This window comes from Caretta caretta, chromosome 11 (assembly GCF_965140235.1).
Source record: "Caretta caretta isolate rCarCar2 chromosome 11, rCarCar1.hap1, whole genome shotgun sequence".
Classification (NCBI taxonomy): domain Eukaryota; kingdom Metazoa; phylum Chordata; order Testudines; family Cheloniidae; genus Caretta; species Caretta caretta.
The window spans coordinates 51,219,320-51,238,290 of NC_134216.1; the positions used below are offsets into that span (position 1 = coordinate 51,219,320).

General features: G+C 43.1%; 1 protein-coding gene across 12 annotated transcripts in view; it reads left to right on the plus strand.

Moving 5' to 3' along the window:
• The window catches only part of GULP1 (GULP PTB domain containing engulfment adaptor 1), a 287,093-nt gene that overhangs the window by 14,556 nt on the left and 253,566 nt on the right, over positions 1 to 18,971 (plus strand). The window contains exon 2 of one of the 12 annotated variants that reach the window (XM_075118011.1): positions 18,054 to 18,145. The exons of the other annotated variants lie outside the window; for them this stretch is intronic. The gene's annotated coding sequence lies outside the window, so the exon portion shown is untranslated. The remainder of the gene's footprint in view (positions 1 to 18,053; positions 18,146 to 18,971) is intronic. 12 annotated transcript variants of the gene reach the window in all.

The following is an 18,971-nucleotide window of genomic DNA, read 5'->3' on the forward strand; positions in this document are numbered from 1 at the left end:
TACTCTGCAATATTATCACAGATATGTCACTGCTGGTTCATTTGATCTACCTTTTACAGTTGCTATTTGTTCTGTTTCTTCTCTGTAAATATTTCCACATTCACATATCTCTTGTCCTTGCTATGGAACCTTGAATTATTTTCCTTCATACATCTATACAGACCGCATTCAGAATTTCATACATAATGAATACTAATGTTATTGAGGCTGAATCATATTAACTAGCATTGCAGTCATCTTATTAAAGGAGAATAAACTATATCAGTAGTGTAAGCATATGAAAATAAGATCAATTGGCTGAGGTCAGTTAATCTCTGTTTTGGAGGTTCTAACTGGGGTGATTTAAGAGTGTCATGGCCACAGCATTACAAATCTGCAAGTTTGGAAAATCCAGGGATTGAGTTTCAATCTCTATGAAAGCCGCGCTAGTCCAACAGATCTAAATTTTGGTTTCCAACAGAGACTACTATAACAGAAATTGATAATAGGCCATTCTTTAGAGTCACATTGGTGATGGCTGTGTGTCCCAGTTCGGAGCAATTGCCCCTTTATTTCCCCTCTATGGTCCAGCAAGGGAACCCATTCTAGGCTCCTCAGCTGTTACCTCTTCTGGGCAGAGACCTGCATCTCTCTCCTTCCCCTTAGGAAGGATTTGGGCCCCCTTGAGTGCAGAAGCTTCTATCCATTTGCTAGATCAGAAAGAAGGTCCTGAATCAGTTTAAACTCAGATTATTTATCCCCAAATCCTTGCTTTGTCTGCTAGGTCTCAGGAGAATCCAGTTAGAACTAGTACCTGTGAGCCTCTCCAGGTAGTGATATCTTTCTGCAGGTGTTACAACCCAAGTGAATTTACCCAATCATCCCCCATTGTTGGTAGTTCCTGCAGAGCCGTGATCACTCTCCCGCATGGAATTATATACTCTAGAACCTCAGAGTTACGAACCTCTCAGGAATGGAGGTTTTTCATAACTCTGAAAAAAATGTTATGATGGTTCTTTCAAAAGTTTACAACTGAACATTGACTTTGAAACTTTACAATGCAGAAGAAAAATGCTGCTTGTAACCGTCTTAATTTAAATGAAATTAGCACAGAAACAGTTTCCTTACCTGGTCAAATTTTTTTAAACTTCCTTTATTTTTTCAGTAGTTTACATTTAACACAGAACTGTACTGTATTTGCTTTTTTGGCGGGGTGGGGGATGGGGGTCTCTGCTGCTGCCTGATTGTGTACTTCCAGTTCCAAATGAGGTGTATGGTTGACCAGTCAGTTCATAACTCTGAGGTTCTGCTGTACAATCCCTGCCCTCAGTGATACATAAACTTAATAAAGTAAAATCTCACACAGATATTGCAGGAAATTGCCATATCTGTCACACTGTGCTTCTGTATTGGCTGGCAGAGTGGGTATGCTGTTAACTCGTTAGTGACATTGTCCGTGTGGGTGGGATGGATGGATAAATGTATCAAAATAAGAGTGTAGAATGTTACTTTTTAAAATATAACTACATTAGTCCTGTCACATTACATGCACTATGTGCCTGCTCTGCCAGTCCTGTGTTCACTGGGAAGACAACATTGCTGTCAGCAGCTACCATGCTGTTTTCAGACATCTGGATAAGTTGTCATACTGATTTTGTTTTGTTAACTGTAACCAGGATGCCATGGTAGCATAGAAGAATATGGCTGCGGGTATGTTTGTGTAATATATAGCATTAATCCTAAATGCAATATAAAGTACATATTATACATTAATTTCTCAGTGGGGAAAAATGGAGGCAATTGTATTTATATTGCCAGTCTCCAAAGGCTTAAATAACTTATACTGTTAATAAAAGGTTAAAAACAATTTTAGATTAGAAAAAGATTGAAACATTTGTGTGAGCAATTTCAAAGGAACATTTTTAAGGCTAGATTTCTCCCTCCCCCCAGATTCTTATTTTCTCTTAGGATGTCCTGAATCCAATTATAGTTTTTTCACATACAAAAAATTTGCAAAATATTTTCTGTAACTTGATTTCTTTTGGACCTCTAAGGGAAGATGAGAGAAATGTAGATACTAAAAAACTGGAGAAACAGATGCAACACTTGTATAAATACATGTTATTCACAACCAGATGGAGGAAGCGAGATAGGACTGATATAGATGAGAGGTATATGCATTGTGTGGGGAATGAACTCTGAAGTGTGACTAGAAGAAATTTTGAACTAGAATTTTAAAATGGACAGGCGGAATAAAACTAAAGGGTACCTTATCAGTCCTGTGAATAGTGCATTCACAGAATCCTCAATAGGAGAGACAAAGAAGATCATTTGTACCATCCTGTGTTATTCCTGCACTAACAAGGTGTGGTCAGGTGTACTGGCCCTCTGAAGCAGATGAGTTAAGCCTCTGTATCCAGAACCACTCTGGTCCTGGTTTCTGAGCCTATACTCCACCCTGGTTCCATGACCGGCTTGGGGAGTAGGTGGTTGAGTACTTCATGGAACCATGAGCACACGTGTGTTGCTGGCACAGTTCATGGATTCCCTCAGCACTTGCCTTTCTTGCAGTGAGACCCAGGTGTACAAATCTCTTCTGCCTACTACAGAACCTGCCTCCTTAGGTTTTGGCTGCACTTTCCCCCACACCTTTTTATTTTTGGTGGCCCCAACAAGTCCAGAGGTTATCTTCATGAACCTTTTCCCCTCATTGTTACTTATAAGTCCAGGAGCAGGAAGACTGGCCATGGGGAGTCTCTTTCTGACTGTGGGGCCATTTTCCTTGGCCCCACACATACATACATCAGTCCAGAATTCTTTTGGATGGCATTCATTGACTCCTGATGCCTTCTCAGAGAAATGGGTGTTACCCAGGGATCTCTGTTCTGTCTCTCCCCCTTCCACCCCCACCCAGCTCCTTTTGGCTGAAATTTTAACTTCACTCCTCTCCATGCCCTTTTTCTTGAAGTGTTTCTTAGTAATCAATTAAATAATTAATAGGCTGATAAATGTCAGTCAGAAGGCACCATTATGATAATTTAGGATGACTTTCTAGGTAACACAGGCCATAAAACCTTACCCAATAATTTCTACATCAAACCCATAACTTCTGCTTGTGCTAGAACATATCTAGCAGGAAGATCCAGTCCTGATCTAAAGACATTCCTAGACAAGATGTTCCAGGGGTTAATTACTTCAATGCTGAACATGTGTGCTTTAATTCTAGTCTGAATTTGTCTTGTCTCAGGTTCCATCAATAGGATCTCATTACATCTTTTCTGCTATATTAGCGACCTAACCAGTGCAGCAATTTCCACACAGGTCAAGGAGAGGAAGGAGCATTATATCTTGGATCCAGTTCTTCCCCTCTTCTGTGTCCCCTTCTTCAGCTCTGCTTGCTGAAATTAGATTCCCTCCCCTTCTACCCTCCCTGCCCAAAGTTAGTCAACACACTTCCTCTATGACAAGAAAAACATCAGTCTGGATTTTTGTGACTATTTAAATGCACTCAGAAAGGGGTGAGGAGGTACACTTGCCAAGATTCAATAAAACACAGAGCCAAACTTGAAACTAGTGATCCTATAGGAATGCTATATAATAACACATAATATCCGTAAAATTCCTTATGGATTTCCTGAAATGCAGAGCTTTTGCTTCTTTATGGCGTATAAAGAAGGCCCAGAAAAGTGTGCTTTTCTTTTCCTCATTCTCCCAAAAAACTTTTCCTTTGTTTTTTATGTCTGAGTCAGCTCTGGTCTAGCCTAGAAGATTCTTGGTTGCGTGAAGAAGTAGAAAAAGTGACTATCTCCCAAGAGCCAAGAGAGTGAAAGTTGAGCAACTGAGAGAAGGGATTTGTATTCTGACTACTTTAAACTCCTTCCCCTTCTGCACTTGTTCAACATTATTGACAAATTAACAGTTTGAAGAAAGAAAGCTTTATTAAGGATTTAGCACAAATCTCCTGCCCCTTCAAATAAGTTGTGAGAGTTAATAATATACATCCTCAGACTTCCAGCAAAATCAGGGAATACCAGAGCTGATATATCTAAGCCCCTCCTCCCACTCCCTTCCCAGCATCACCATCACCAACAAAAAACCCTTTGTGGGGAGGTTGTTTTTTTGTTTGTTTTGTTTTTGTTTTTTAATAACAAAGGGTTTTTTGGTCTCTTTTAAGCAGTAGTCACAATCACTGTTCCCTATAAGCTGTGCACATGCACACAGATCCTAAACCCCACGCACACGGTGAAACACTGCACGCACAAAAATTTGCACAAAGCGCAAAAATTTGCACAGAAGAAATTTTTTGCACACACGGCTTGTCAAAAATTAGAGGGAACATTGGTCACAAGCCCAATTTAAAAATATTTTGCAGGTTGCCTTTAAGCAGGAATTTGTGACAGGTGATTAAACTCCTTGTAGTAGAAATAAGGGAGCTTTAGAGACCACATGAATATTAAAACTTATGTTATTTTAAAACAATGAACCAAACATTCATAGAACAGTTTTCAGAAAGAGTACATTTCTTTAAAAATTTAGAAGAGCCAGAGAGCAAAGTCTCAGTCCTTTCAACCCTACAACACATGAGTAACTTTACTCACATGAGTAGTCCTATTGAGCTCCGTGGGACTATATATGCTTAAGCATTTGTAGGTCCAAGGCCATAACTGGTGTCTGAGAGCATCCCAAAAATGGCTGTCCAACATTTAGGAAATACTTCAGCAACTGTAACAGATCTATTTTGATAAATCTGCAAAGCAATTAAAGTACATACAGTTATGAAAACTAATGAAACAAGTGCTTTGTTTATTAGAAGAATGACGTGCATTGAGACCGAGGAAAATGAAGACTGGAAAGCAATTTTGGAATTCAATGGAGACTGTCACAATTAAGCTTACAGACAAAGTGAGTGAGGTAATATCTTATATTGGACCAACTTTTGTTGGTGAGAGAGACAAGCTTTTGAGCCACAGAGACTTCTTCAAGTCTGGGGGTATGTCTACACTACGGAATAAGGTCGAATTTATAGAAGTCGGTTTTTTAGAAATCGGTTTTATATATTCGAGTGTGTGTGTCCCCACAGAAAATGCTCTAAGTGCATTAAGTGCATTAACTCGGCGGAGCGCTTCCACAGTACCGAGGCTAGAGTCGACTTCCGGAGCGTTGCACTGTGGGTAGCTATCCCACAGTTCCCGCAGTCTCCGCTGCCCATTGGAATTCTGGGTTGAGATCCCAATGCCTGATGGGGCTAAAACATTGTCGCGGGTGGTTCTGGGTACATATCGTCAGGCCCCCGTTCCCTCCCTCCCTCCGTGAAAGCAAGGGCAGACAATCATTTCGCGCCTTTTTTCCTGAGTTACCTGTGCAGACGCCATACCACTGCAAGCATGGAGCCCGCTCAGGTAACCGTCACCCTATGTCTCCTGGGTGCTGGCAGACGCGGTATGGCATTGCTACACAGTAGCAGCAATCCCTTGCCTTGTGGCAGCAGACGGTACAGTACGACTGGTAGCCGTCATCGTCATGTCCGAGGTGCTCCTGGCCACGTCGGCTGGGAGTGCCTGGGCAGACATGGGTGCAGGGACTAAATTTGGAGTGACTTGACCAGGTCATTCTCTTTAGTCCTGCCTGCAGTCAGTCCTATTGAACCGTCTTATGGTGAGCGGGCAGGCGATACGGACTGCTAGCAGTCGTACTGTACCATCTTCTGCCGAGCAGCCATGAGATGTGGATGGCATGCAGTCCTTCTGCACCGTCTGCTGCCAGCTAAAGATGTAAAAGATAGATGGAGTGGATCAAAACAAGAAATAGACCAGATTTGTTTTGTACTCATTTGCTTCCCCCCCTCCCCTGTCTAGGGGACTCATTCTTCTAGATCACACTGCAGTCACTCACAGAGAAGGTGCAGCGAGGTAAATCTAGCCATGTATCAATCAGAGGCCAGGCTAACCTTCTTGTTCCAATAAGGACAATAACTTAGGTGCACCATTTCTTATTGGAACCCTCCGTGAAGTCCTGCCTGAAATACTCCTTGATGTAAAGCCACCCCCTTTGTTGATTTTAGCTCCCTGAAGCCAACCCTGTAAGCGCCCCTCCCGGCGTCAGAGCAACGGCAAACAATCGGGCATCTGAGAGTGCTGTCCAGAGCAGTCACAATGGAGCACTCTGATGGGGCTAAAACATTGTCGCGGGTGGTTCTGGGTACGTATCGTCAGGCCCCCGTTCCCTCCCTCCCTCCGTGAAAGCAAGGGCAGACAATCATTTCGCGCCTTTTTTCCTGAGTTACCTGTGCAGACGCCATACCACGGGAAGCATGGAGCCCGCTCAGGTAACCATCACCCTATGTCTCCTGGGTGCTGGCAGACGCGGTACGGCTTTGCTGCACAGTAGCAGCAACCCATTGCCTTCTGGCAGCAGACGGTGCAATACGATTGGTAGTCGTCCTCGTCGTGTCCGAGGTGCTCCTGGCCACGTCGGCTGGGAGCGCCTGGGCAGACATGGGCGCAGGGACTAAATTTGGAGTGACTTGACCAGGTCATTCTCTTTAGTCCTGCAGTCAGTCCTATTGAACCGTCTTATGGTGAGCGGGCAGGCGATACGGACTGCTAGCAGTCGTACTGTACCATCTTCTGCCAGGCAGGCAAGAGATGAGGATTGCTAGCAGTCGTATTGTACCATCTTCTGCCAGGCAGGCAAGAGATGGGGATGGCTAGCAGTCGTACTGTACCATCTTCTGCCGAGCAGCCATGAGATGTGGATGGCATGCAGTCCTTCTGCACCGTCTGCTGCCAGCCAAAGATGTAAAAGATAGATGGAGTGGGTCAAAACAAGAAATAGACCAGATTTGTTTTGTACTCATTTGCCTCCTCCCCTGTCTAGGGGACTCATTCCTCTAGGTCACACTGCAGTCACTCACAGAGAAGGTGCAGCGAGGTAAATCTAGGCATGTATCAGTCAGAGGCCAGGCTAACCTCCTTGTTCCAATAAGAACAATAACTTAGGTGCACCATTTCTTATTGGAACCCTCCGTGAAGTCCTGCCTGAAATACTCCTTGATGTACAGGCACCCCCTTTGTTGATTTTAGCTCCCTGAAGCCAACCCTGTAAGCCGTGTTGTCAGTCGCCCCTCCCTCCGTCAGAGCAACGGCAGACAATCGTTCCGCGCCTTTTTTCTGTGCGGACGCCATACCAAGGCAAGCATGGAGGCCGCTCAGCTCACTTTGGCAATTAGGAGCACATTAAACACCACACGCATTATCCAGCAGTATATGCAGCACCAGAACCTGGCAAAGCGATACCGGGCGAGGAGGCGACGTCAGCGCGGTCACGTGAGTGATCAGGACATGGACACAGATTTCTCTGAAAGCATGGGCCCTGCCAATGCATGCAGGTTCATGGGGCAGGTTCATGCTGTGGAACGCCGATTCTGGGCTCGGGAAACAAGCACAGACTGGTGGGACCGCATAGTGTTGCAGGTCTGGGACGATTCCCAGTGGCTGCGAAACTTTCGCATGCGTAAGGGCACTTTCATGGAACTTTGTGACTTGCTTTCCCCTGCCCTGAGGCGCATGAATACCAAGATGAGAGCAGCCCTCACAGTTGAGAAGCGAGTGGCGATAGCCCTGTGGAAGCTTGCAACGCCAGACAGCTACCGGTCAGTTGGGAATCAATTTGGAGTGGGCAAATCTACTGTGGGGGCTGCTGTGATGCAAGTAGCCCACGCAATCAAAGATCTGCTGATATCAAGGGTAGTGACCCTGGGAAATGTGCAGGTCATAGTGGATGGCTTTGCTGCAATGGGATTCCCTAACTGTGGTGGGGCTATAGACGGAACCCATATCCCTATCTTGGCACCGGAGCACCAAGCCGCCGAGTACATAAACCGCAAGGGGTACTTTTCGATAGTGCTGCAAGCTCTGGTGGATCACAAGGGACGTTTCACCAACATTAACGTGGGATGGCCGGGAAAGGTGCATGATGCTCGCATCTTCAGGAACTCTGGTCTGTTTCAAAAGCTGCAGGAAGGGACTTTATTCCCAGACCAGAAAATAACTGTTGGGGACGTTGAAATGCCTATATGTATCCTTGGGGACCCAGCCTACCCCTTAATGCCATGGCTCATGAAGCCGTACACAGGCAGCCTGGACAGTAGTCAGGAGCTGTTCAACTACAGGCTGAGCAAGTGCAGAATGGTGGTAGAATGTGCATTTGGACGTTTAAAGGCGCGCTGGCGCAGTTTACTGACTCGCTTAGACCTCAGCGAAACCAATATTCCCACTGTTATTACTGCTTGCTGTGTGCTCCACAATATCTGTGAGAGTAAGGGGGAGACGTTTATGGCGGGGTGGGAGGTTGAGGCAAATCGCCTGGCTGCTGGTTACGCGCAGCCAGACACCAGGGCGGTTAGAAGAGCACAGGAGGGCGCGGTACGCATCAGAGAAGCTTTGAAAACCAGTTTCATGACTGGCCAGGCTACGGTGTGAAAGTTCTGTTTGTTTCTCCTTGATGAAACCCCCCGCCCCTTGGTTCACTCTACTTCCCTGTAAGCTAACCACCCGCCCCTCCTCCCTTCAATCACCGCTTGCAGAGGCAATAAAATCATTGTTGCTTCACATTCATGCATTCTTTATTCATTCATCACACAAATAGGGGGATGACTACCAAGGTAGCCCAGGAGGGGTGGTGGAGGAGGGAAGGAAAATGCCACACAGCACTTTAAGCACAGCACTTTAAAAGTTTACAACTTTAAAATTTATTGAATGACAGCCTTCTTTTTTTTGGGCAATCCTCTGTGGTGGAGTGGCTGGTTGGCCGGAGGCCCCCCCACCGCGTTCTTGGGCGTCTGGGTGTGGAGGCTATGGAACTTGGGGAGGAGGGCGGTTGGTTACACAAGGGCTGTAGTGGCAGTCTGTGCTCCAGCTGCCTTTGCTGCAGCTCAACCATACACTGGAGCATACGGGTTTGGTCCTGCAGCAGCCTCAGCATTGAATCCTGCCTCCTCTCATCATGCTGCCGCCACATTTGAGCTTCAGCCCTGTCTTCAGCCCGCCACTTACTCTCTTCAGCCCGCCACCTCTCCTCCCGGTCATTTTGTGCTTTCCTGCACTCTGACATTATTTGCCTCCACGCATTCGTCTGTGCTCTGTCAGTGTGGGAGGACAGCATGAGCTCGGAGAACATTTCATCGCGAGTGCGTTTTTTTTCTTTCTAAGCTTCACTAGCCTCTGGGAAGGAGAAGATCCTGTGATCATTGAAACACATGCAGCTGGTGGAGAAAAAAAAAGGGACAGCGGTATTTAAAAAGACACATTTTATAAAACAGTGGCTACACTCTTTCAGGGAAAACCTTGCTGTTAACATTACATACATAGCACATGTGCTTTCGTTACAAGGTCGCATTTTGCCTCCTTGCACCGCGTGACTACCCCCTCAACCTTCCCCCCTCCCTGTGGCTAACAGCGGGGAACATTTCTGTTTAGCCACAGGCAAACAGCCCAGCAGGAATGGGCTCCTCTGAGTGTCCCCTGAAGAAAAGCACTCTATTTCAACCAGGTGACCATGAATTATATCTCACTCTCCTGAGAGATAAAGAACGGATGTTGTTTGAATGCCAGCAAACATACACTGCAATGCTTTGTTCTACAATGATTCCCGAGTACGTGTTACTGGCCTGGAGTGGTAAAGTGTCCTACCATGAAGGACGCAATAAGGCTGCCCTCCCCAGAAACCTTTTGCAAAGGCTTTAGGACTACATCTAGGAGAACTGCAAATGCCAGGGCAAAGTAATCCTTTCACATGCTTGCTTTTAAACCATGTATAGTATTTTAAAAGGTACACTCACCAGAGGTCCCTTCTCCGCCTGCTGGGTCCAGGAGGCAGCCTTGGGTGGGTTCGGGGGGTACTGGCTCCAGGTCTAGGGTGAGAAACAGTTCCTGGCTGTCGGGAAAACCGGTTTCTCCGCTTGCTTGCTGTGAGCTATCTACAACCTCCTCCTCATCATCATCTTCTTCGTCCCCAAAACCTGCTTCCGTATTGCCTCCATCTCCATTGAAGGAGTCAAACAACACGGCTGGGGTAGTGGTGGCTGAACCCCCTAAAATGGCATGCAGCTCATCATAGAAGCGGCATGTTTGGGGCTCTGACCCAGAGCGGCTGTTCGCCTCTCTGGTTTTCTGGTAGGCTTGCCTCAGCTCCTTCAGTTTCACGCGGCACTGCTTCGGGTCCCTGTTATGGCCTCTGTCCTTCATGCCCTGGGAGATTTTCAGAAAGGTTTTGGCATTTCGAAAACTGGAACGGAGTTCTGATAGCACGGATTCCTCTCCCCAAACAGCGATCAGATCCCGTACCTCCCGTTCGGTCCATGCTGGAGCTCTTTTGCGATTCTGGGACTCCATCATGGTCACCTGTGCTGATGAGCTCTGCATGGTCACCTGCAGCTTGCCACGCTGGCCAAACAGGAAATGAGATTCAAAAGACTTTTCCTGTCTACCTGGCCAGTGCATCTGAGTTGAGAGTGCTGTCCAGAGCGGTCACAATGGAGCACTCTGGGATAGCTCCCGGAGGCCAACACCATCGAATTGTGTCCACAGTACCCCAAATTCGAGCCGGCAACGTCGATTTAAGCGCTAATCCACTTGTCAGGGGTGGAGTAAGGAAATCGATTTTAAGAGCCCTTTAAGTCGAAATAAAGGGCTTCATTGTGTGGACGGGTGCAGGTTTACATCGATTTAACGCTGCTAAATTCGACCTAAAGTCCTAGTGTAGACCAGGGCTGGGAAAGGTACTTCAAGCATCACAGCTGAATACTGCATGGAGTATCTTTCCCAGTCCTGAAGAAGTCGTCTCTGTGGCTCAAAAGTTTGTCTCTCTCACCAGGAGAAGTTGGTTCAATACAGGATATTCCCTCATCCACCTTGTCTCTCTAATATTCTGGGACTGACATGGCTAAACACTGCATACAACAAGTAAGTTTGTCATTCATAGGAATCACATCGATTTACTGACACAATCGGTACACCACAAAATTCTGAATACATCTGTGACAGAAGAGATAAAACCAAATTGAAATTAACAGTATACAGTGGTAAGAAATTACCAGTAATTGAGGTATTAGCTATGCTGTGTATATAAAGTCAAAGAGGGCCGGCTTCTCCACTGCCTTGTACCTAGTATAATCATTTACACCTGTGAAAGATGGGTGTAAATCACTTCCAGTCTGTTCTCGTGCATTCTGGCACAAAGGGGTGAGTTAGTACAGAATCAGGCCTGGGAAATCACATACTTTTATTTATTTTGGCTCTGAAACTCAGCATGTGTTAAGGATTAAAATGTGTGAAGAAATACAACTGGAACATATTGTGGAGGTTGTATTGTGAGATTCAAATGAAAATATACTAGGAAAATACAAAGACTGAAATCTATCATGCTAATGACAAACTGAACTGTTTAAATCAGGGGTCGGCAACCTTTCAGAAGTGATGTGCCTAGTCTTCATTTATTCACTCTAATTTAAGGTTTTGGGTGCCAGTAATATATTTTAACGTTTTTAGAAGGTCTCTTTCTAGAAGTCTATAATATATAACTAAACTATTGTTGTATGTAAAGTAAATAAGGTTTTTAAAATGTTTAAGAAGCTTCATTTAAAATTAAATTAAAATTCAGAATCCCCCGGACCAGTGGCCAGGACCTGGGCAGTGTCAGTGCCACGGAAAATCAGCTCACATGCCTCCTTTGGCACATGTGCCATAGGTTGCCTACCCCTGGTTTAAATGTTGAGATAATCTCAGTTATTATTTCATCCAAGAAAATTCCATTTGCACTCAGACTGAGTTTTGAAGGAGCTACTTTAGGATGATGATAAAGTTATGAAGTCTCACAATCAACGGACTGGGCACATCCACTGGCAGGAAAAAAATCTTCTAGGTATGTCAGTGAATATACCTCGATACAAAGGAACATTATAAAGTTCTAACAGTCCCAATTGTGGAAAACAGTAGTGGATTGGCTGGAGAAAATGCTTTCCAGATTTTGGGTTCATCTGGTGGCTTTTGGCAAATATTTTGGGAGAAAAAAAGTTGTGTGGAAACTATATTTAACCCGTCATTTGTCACATACTGTTTCTTGTGGTAGCTTTGAGGAATGTGTGCTTCAGGCTTTCTAGATACTACTTGATTATGATACCATAATCCAATAATTGGCTTCATAGGGGCGTTTGTCAGAGATAAATTGGAAAACACAAGTCATTGCTGGTATTTGTGTAAGGTAGAGTGGATAGAGATATAAATACAAATAATTAGTTAAGCTGGCAAATAGTTTTGTTGTTTTTTCGGTATATCCTGATTACGAAACTTACATGTTTCAGAACTTGTGGCAGGGAATATTTCAGTAGATAAGGAAGAGATGGGGTCCATCAAACCAAAAAGGAGAAGAGCATCACTGCACACTGACTTGCCAGGCTAATGAGAACTAGGTTCAAAGGGGGAAGGTCACAAAAGCCCATAGGTCACTTTAAAAAACAAAACAAAACCTTATCTTAACAAAGGGCTATTTTTTCCGGGTGGGGCGGGGGGAGGGGAGAGGGAATGGAAAATTACAATATGGTCATAGGCAACGAGAGGGATAACAATGGTGAAATATGCTCAACATCTTAGATATGTATACAAAAATGCAAGGAGTTTGGGAAATCAACAGGAAATGTTAGTACAGAAGCTAAATTATGATGTAATTGGCATCACAGAGACTTGGTGGGATAAATCTCCTGACTGGAATATTGGCATAGAGGGGTATGGCTTGTTCAGGAAGGGCAGGTACGGGGGAAAAGAGAAGAGTTGTTGCATTTTACATTAAGAATATCTCTTCTTGTTTTGAGGTCCACAAGGAAGTGAGAGGCAGACCAATTGCAAGTGTCTAGGTGAAAACAAAAGGTGAAAAACAGTGGCAATGTCATAGTAGGGGTCTATTATAGACCATCAGATCAGAAGGGGGTGGTGGATAGGGCATTTCTAGAACAAATAGAAATATCCAAGAACTGGTAGTAATGGGGCACTTTAACTACACAGACACCTGTTTGGAAAATAATATGGTAAATCACAAAATGTTCAATAAGTTCTTGGAATGTATTGAGAACAACTTTTTGTTTCAGAAGGTGGGAGAAAATAACCAGAGGGACAGCCATTTTAGACTTGATCCTGACTAGGGAGGAATTGGTTGTGAATGTGAAGGTTGAAGGTCATACAAAGAAGGGCTGATAAGAATGTCTTCTACAACTTGAGGCTCATTAGTTGAAAGCAACAAAAGAGGATAAAGATCTGGGTATGCTGGTTAATCACAGGATGATTATGAGCCACCAATATGATGTGAAAAAGGCTGATGTGATCCTAGGATGTCACATGAGGCATTTCCAGCAGAAAGAGGGATGTATTAATGCCATTGTAAAAGGCACTGCTAAGACCTCATTTGGAATACTGTGTATAGTTCTGGTCACCCACGTACAAGAAGGATGAAATTAAATTGAAACAGGTGCAGAGAAGAGCTATTAGGATGATCGGGGAAGGGGGGACCTGTATAATGAGAGGAGACTGGAAGAGGTTGACTAATTTAGCTTAGCAAAGGGAAGGTTGATAGGGAATATGATTACTCTCTCTCTAAGTATATCAAAGGGATAAATACCAGGGAGGGAGAAGAGCTATTTAAGCTAAAGAACAATGTTGGTATAAGAACAAATGACTATAAACTGGCCATACACAAATTCAGGCTGGAAACTATAAGGTTACTAATCACCAGAGGGGTGTGATATCGGAACAGTCTCCCAGTAGAAGTTGTGGGGGGACGACAAACAATTAGTTTTAAAAGAGAATTGGACAAATTTATAAGTGCAATGGTATGGGATTGCTTGTGATGGGGGCAGGACTCAGCAGCGCTGGGGGTCATTCTTGATTTATATGTTGTATTCCTAAAAGCTCATGCTTTAGGGCTTCAAGAGGTTACATGCAAGGGTCAGGAAGGGATTCCTTCCCCCATCCCATGTATTCCGGGTTTTTTTATTTGGTCTCCTTCCTCTGAAGCATCAGAGATGTCCATGGCTGAAGATAGAACACTAGACAGGGCCATGTGTTCTGAGATAGCACCAAGCATTCTATGTCTCAGATGCTTGGCTCGCTGATTCTTGCTCACATGCTCAGTTTCTAACTGATCGCCATATATGGGGTCAGGAAGGAATTTTCCTCCGGGTTAGACTGGCTGTGATCTTGGGTTTATTCCCCTTCTTTTGAAGCATGGGGTGGGGGTCACTAGCTAGGATTATCTGGATATATCTCACTTAATCGATTTCCTGCCATTACAGGGACCTCAGACACTAGTACACCTCAGTCCCTTTTATTCTGTGCCTGTGACACACAATAGTTTAGTCTCTTGTGGGCTGTAATACTGTGATCTAATTTTGGTTGGGTTAAGTATATGGTGGGCTGAATGGTGTTGGTGGCCTCTGATATGCAGGAGATCAGCAAGATGATCTGGTGGTCCCTTCTGGCCTTAAACTTCATGACAAAAGAATAGGATAGGTGTGTAGGGGCAAATTCAGAAAGGCTCAGGCACAAAATGAGTTACATCTAGTAAGGGAAATAAAAAGCAATAAGAAGAGGTTCTATAAATACATTAGAAGCAAGAAAAAGACAAAGGAAAGTGTAGGCGCTCTACTTAGTGGGGAAGGAGAGTTAATAACAGAGCTCAGGGATGAGGTGTTTTTTCACTAAAAAGGTAGATTGTGACCAGGTACTTAACACAATATTCACAACAAGCAGGAAGGAACATACGCAAAAATAGGGAACACTACTTAGATAAGTTAGATGTGTTCAAGTTGGAAAGGCCTGATGAAATTCACCCCAGGATACTTAAGGTGCTAGCTAGCAATCTTAGAACCATTAGTGATTATCTTTAAGAAGTCGTGGAGGACAGATTAGGTCCCAGAGGACTGGAGAAGGGCACACACAGTACTGATCTTTACAAAGGGGAAGAAAGAGGGCATGAGAATTAAAGACCAGTCAGCCTAACTTTGATGCCTGGAAAGATATTGGAACAGATTATTAAACAATCAATTTGTAAGCTCCTACAGCATAATAGGGTTATAAGAAATAGTCAACGTGGATTTGTCAAGAACAAATCATGCCAAACCAACCGAATTTCTTTCTTTGTCAGGGTTATTGTCCCAGTGGATAAGAGTGAAGCTGTAGATGTGATAAATCTTGATTTTAGTAAGGCTTTTGACAGAGTCACACATGACATTCTTATAAGCAAACTAGGAAGATATGGTATAGACTAAATTACTGTAAGGTTGGTGCAAAACTGGTTGAAAGGACTGTACTCAATAGTTATCAGTGGTTTGCTGTTAAACTGGGGGTGTGAGTATCTAGTATCTAAGTCTGGTATTTGTCAATATTTTCATTAATGACGGGTCATAGAATGAAGAGCATATTTTTAAATTTGTGGATGCTATCAAGCTAGGTGGAGTTGCTAGCACTACTGAGTTCTACTACTGTCCTCCAAAGCTACCTTTACAAATTGGAGAATTGTTCTGAAATCAATGAGATGAAATTCAGTAAAGACAAGTGGAAAGTACTGTACTTAGGAAGGAAAAATCAAATGCAAAACTACAAAACGGGGACTGGTCAGGCAGTAGTACTGCTGAAAAGGATCTGGTGGTTATAGTGCATCACAAATTGAATAAGAGCCAACAGTATAATGCAGCTGCAGAAAAGACTAATATAATTCTGGGGTGCATAAACTAGAGTGTGTTGTATGTAGGATGTCAGAGGTAATTGTCCCACTCTACCTGGCACTGGTGAGGTCTCAACTGAAGTATTGTGTCCAGTTCTGAGTGCCACACTTTAAGAAAGATATGGGCAAATTGGAGGATGTCCAGAGGAGAGAAACAAAAATTATAAAAGATTTAGAACACCTGACCTATAAGAAAAGGTTGAAAACTGGGCATGTTTAGTTGTGAGAGGAGAAGAGTGGTGAGGATGGGGCCTGATATGTCAAGAGCTGTTATAAAGAGGACGGTGATCAATTGTAGTCCATGTCCACTGAAGGCAGGACAAGGAGTAATTGGCTTAATCTTCAGCAAGGGAGATGTTTTTCCTGATATCTAACTTACATTCTAACTATAAGGATAGTTAAGCACTGGAATAGGCTTCCAAGGGAGGTTGTGGAATCCTTGTCATTGGAGGTTTTTAAGAATAGGTTGGACAAACCTGTCATGGGTAGTTCAGGTTTACTTGGTCCTGCCTCAGAGCAGGGGGAATGACGACGTGACCTCTCAAGGTCCCTTCCAACCCTACATTTCTGTGATTCTATAAATAAAGGACTTTAAGGGGTAGAGTTCAGAAGAAGTTGATTTCCTAAGAGGAATAAAATATAGTTAAAAGGCTGATTGTGTGTAGTTAAAGTTATATTATGGATTTTTATTGTGGGGGGGGAGGGGCTTGGATCTGTGCCTTGCTAAACTGGCCTAGCATTGGGTTAGTCCAAGGCACTTTTCTCTAACTCCCCTAATCCCTGGGTATTAGGCCATGGTATGTATGGACCAAAATTGTAAATTGATCCCGTCATTAGCTTCTATCTACAGGCCCAAACCGTGTCTACCTGTGACTATGCACCAAGTCTGCTATTGGGCTTATCACTCAACTTAATAGGCAGCAGGTTTAAAACAAAGAAAAGGAAGTATTTCTTTACACAATGCACTGTCAACCTGTGGAACTCTTTGCTAGAGTATATTATGAAGGCCAAGACTATAACAGGGTTCAAAAAAGAAATGGACCTATCCTCCATGAATTTATCTATCAATGTCTATTAGCCAGGATGGGCAGGGATGGTGTCCCTAGCCTCTGTTTGCCAGAAGCTGGGAATGGGCAACGGGGGATGGATCAGTTGATGATTACCTGTTCTGTTCATTCCCTCTGAAGTACCTGTCATTGGCCATGCTGGAAGACAGGATACTGGGCTAGATGGACCTTTGGTTTGATCCAGTATGGCTGTTCTTATATTCTTAACCCTGAGCCCAGGCTATGATTGGGGGTACGGTGTTTTTTCTTTGTGGTTTGAGCCTTGGAATTTGGTTCAGTGTACAATTTTTTGTCTCTTGCAGTGAAAGTTTTGTCATTGTTTTCAGTGGGAGCAGAACCTCTCGTTGCATGTGTTCTCTGATATGTCTAATGGCATACTCACTTTAACAAGTGTTGATAAACCAAACACTGGGTCTTAAAGAACAGAAAGCTTGTTCTAACTAACTATATGCAGTTTACTAAGCACTGTCTCTGTACACTTCTGGGGACATGAAATTGTATTAAGGTATATTTTTTCTCAAATAACATAAAAGATTTTTTTTTATATCTCCTATCTCCTCCTCAAAGTGGTGAATGCACATTATGTTCTATTGTACTCATAATTTTGATTGACTACATCCTGTATCTTTTTGTTCACACTTTGTGATCACAAGATTAAAGTCTTTAAATAAAAAACTCATTTAGCTTTTATGCTTGTCTTATTTCAGGCTACTCTGAGAAATCTTGGTAAAGCTATTAAAAACAAAAAAGGAGGGTAGTTGCCAATTGCTTTTAAACTTCTGACATTTCTGATATATTACAATCCGCAGACTGCTAATTTATTTTCCTCTAAGAACCATTGTTTTGAGTGGGTTTGCTTTTTCATTGCTAAAAATCAAAAGTATCTAAATCTCTCAAGTTCAAAATAGGTTAGATTGGATGACCCTTGTGGTGCCTTCAAACCCTATGATTCTATAATAGAGAGAGCTGAAGCAGCATTTTACTTTCCATTTGCTTGTGCCATAAGAGTTTGTATTGTATTAACAACCATTCCGTTTACTTTTGTAATGAAAGCTGTTATGTATCTTTCCGTTTTGTATGGTAGAGCAAGTTTATCAATAGTTCTAGGGCCCAATTAACCCGATGTATGCCATGCTTCATTGGGATTACTCACAGTATAGAAAGTTAAACATGTGCCTGAATGCGTGTATAGTTGGGGCTCTGTATTCATGTAGAGGAGATTGTTTGTTTGTTTTATAGGAGATTCATTAGGATGACAAAACTGGTTTATGTTTAAAACGGGATTACTGACTATGAAGCCTACATCAGTGATATACTGACTTCTGATATGGGTGAGTACGCATATTAGTATTCTTAGCATTACTGTTTTATTGGTTAATTTATTGGTGAGTGTAAACTTGCACAGTAAATCTGTAGATGCATAACTTTGAAGGCCAGAAGGTACCATTGTGATCTTCTAGTCTGACCTTCTGCATAACAGGCCACAGGACTTCCCTGAATTAATTTCTGCTTCAGGTCCAACAGCTGTAATTAACTAGAGCATATCTTTCAGAAAAATGTCCAGTCTTGATTTAAAATTTTTCAGTGATGGAGAATCAATCACAACTCTTGGTAAGTTGTTTCAGTAGTTAATTACCCTCAAAGGATTCTCTCCAAAAGACCTTTTGCAATTGACATTTATTACTGGTTGGATAGAGAATGTGTCTCCATCTGAGTGCAAAGGAAACTGGAGGAAAGCTGTTACAGTGAGTCTTGGCTGCTGAGTTTAAACCTACTGTTTAAAAACATGGGTTGGCTCTGAAAAGTGACTGTAAAATGGCATTGTGGGGTTCCATGCTTGTTTTATTTCATTTCCCATAACAAATATGTTGTTTATAAATAAAAATATTTCTTTAAGCAGTCATCCCTGCAAGCCCAAACTGTGTTCTGAAAGGGAAGCTGGGTTCATTATTTCTCTTATGTCTTCATTGTTAGTAAATGTAAATGCAGTTAAATGTATGTCCTTGGTTACACCTGTGCAACTGAGACTGTTGTCCATGGGATTTCACAGGTGTGACTGATTGGATGATAATGCTCAAGAAGGAATAGAATCCAGTTCTTACCTCCTAAGTTGTACTGGGTTTGCAGTGCTAATAGAAGTAATTAGTAATAGAAATG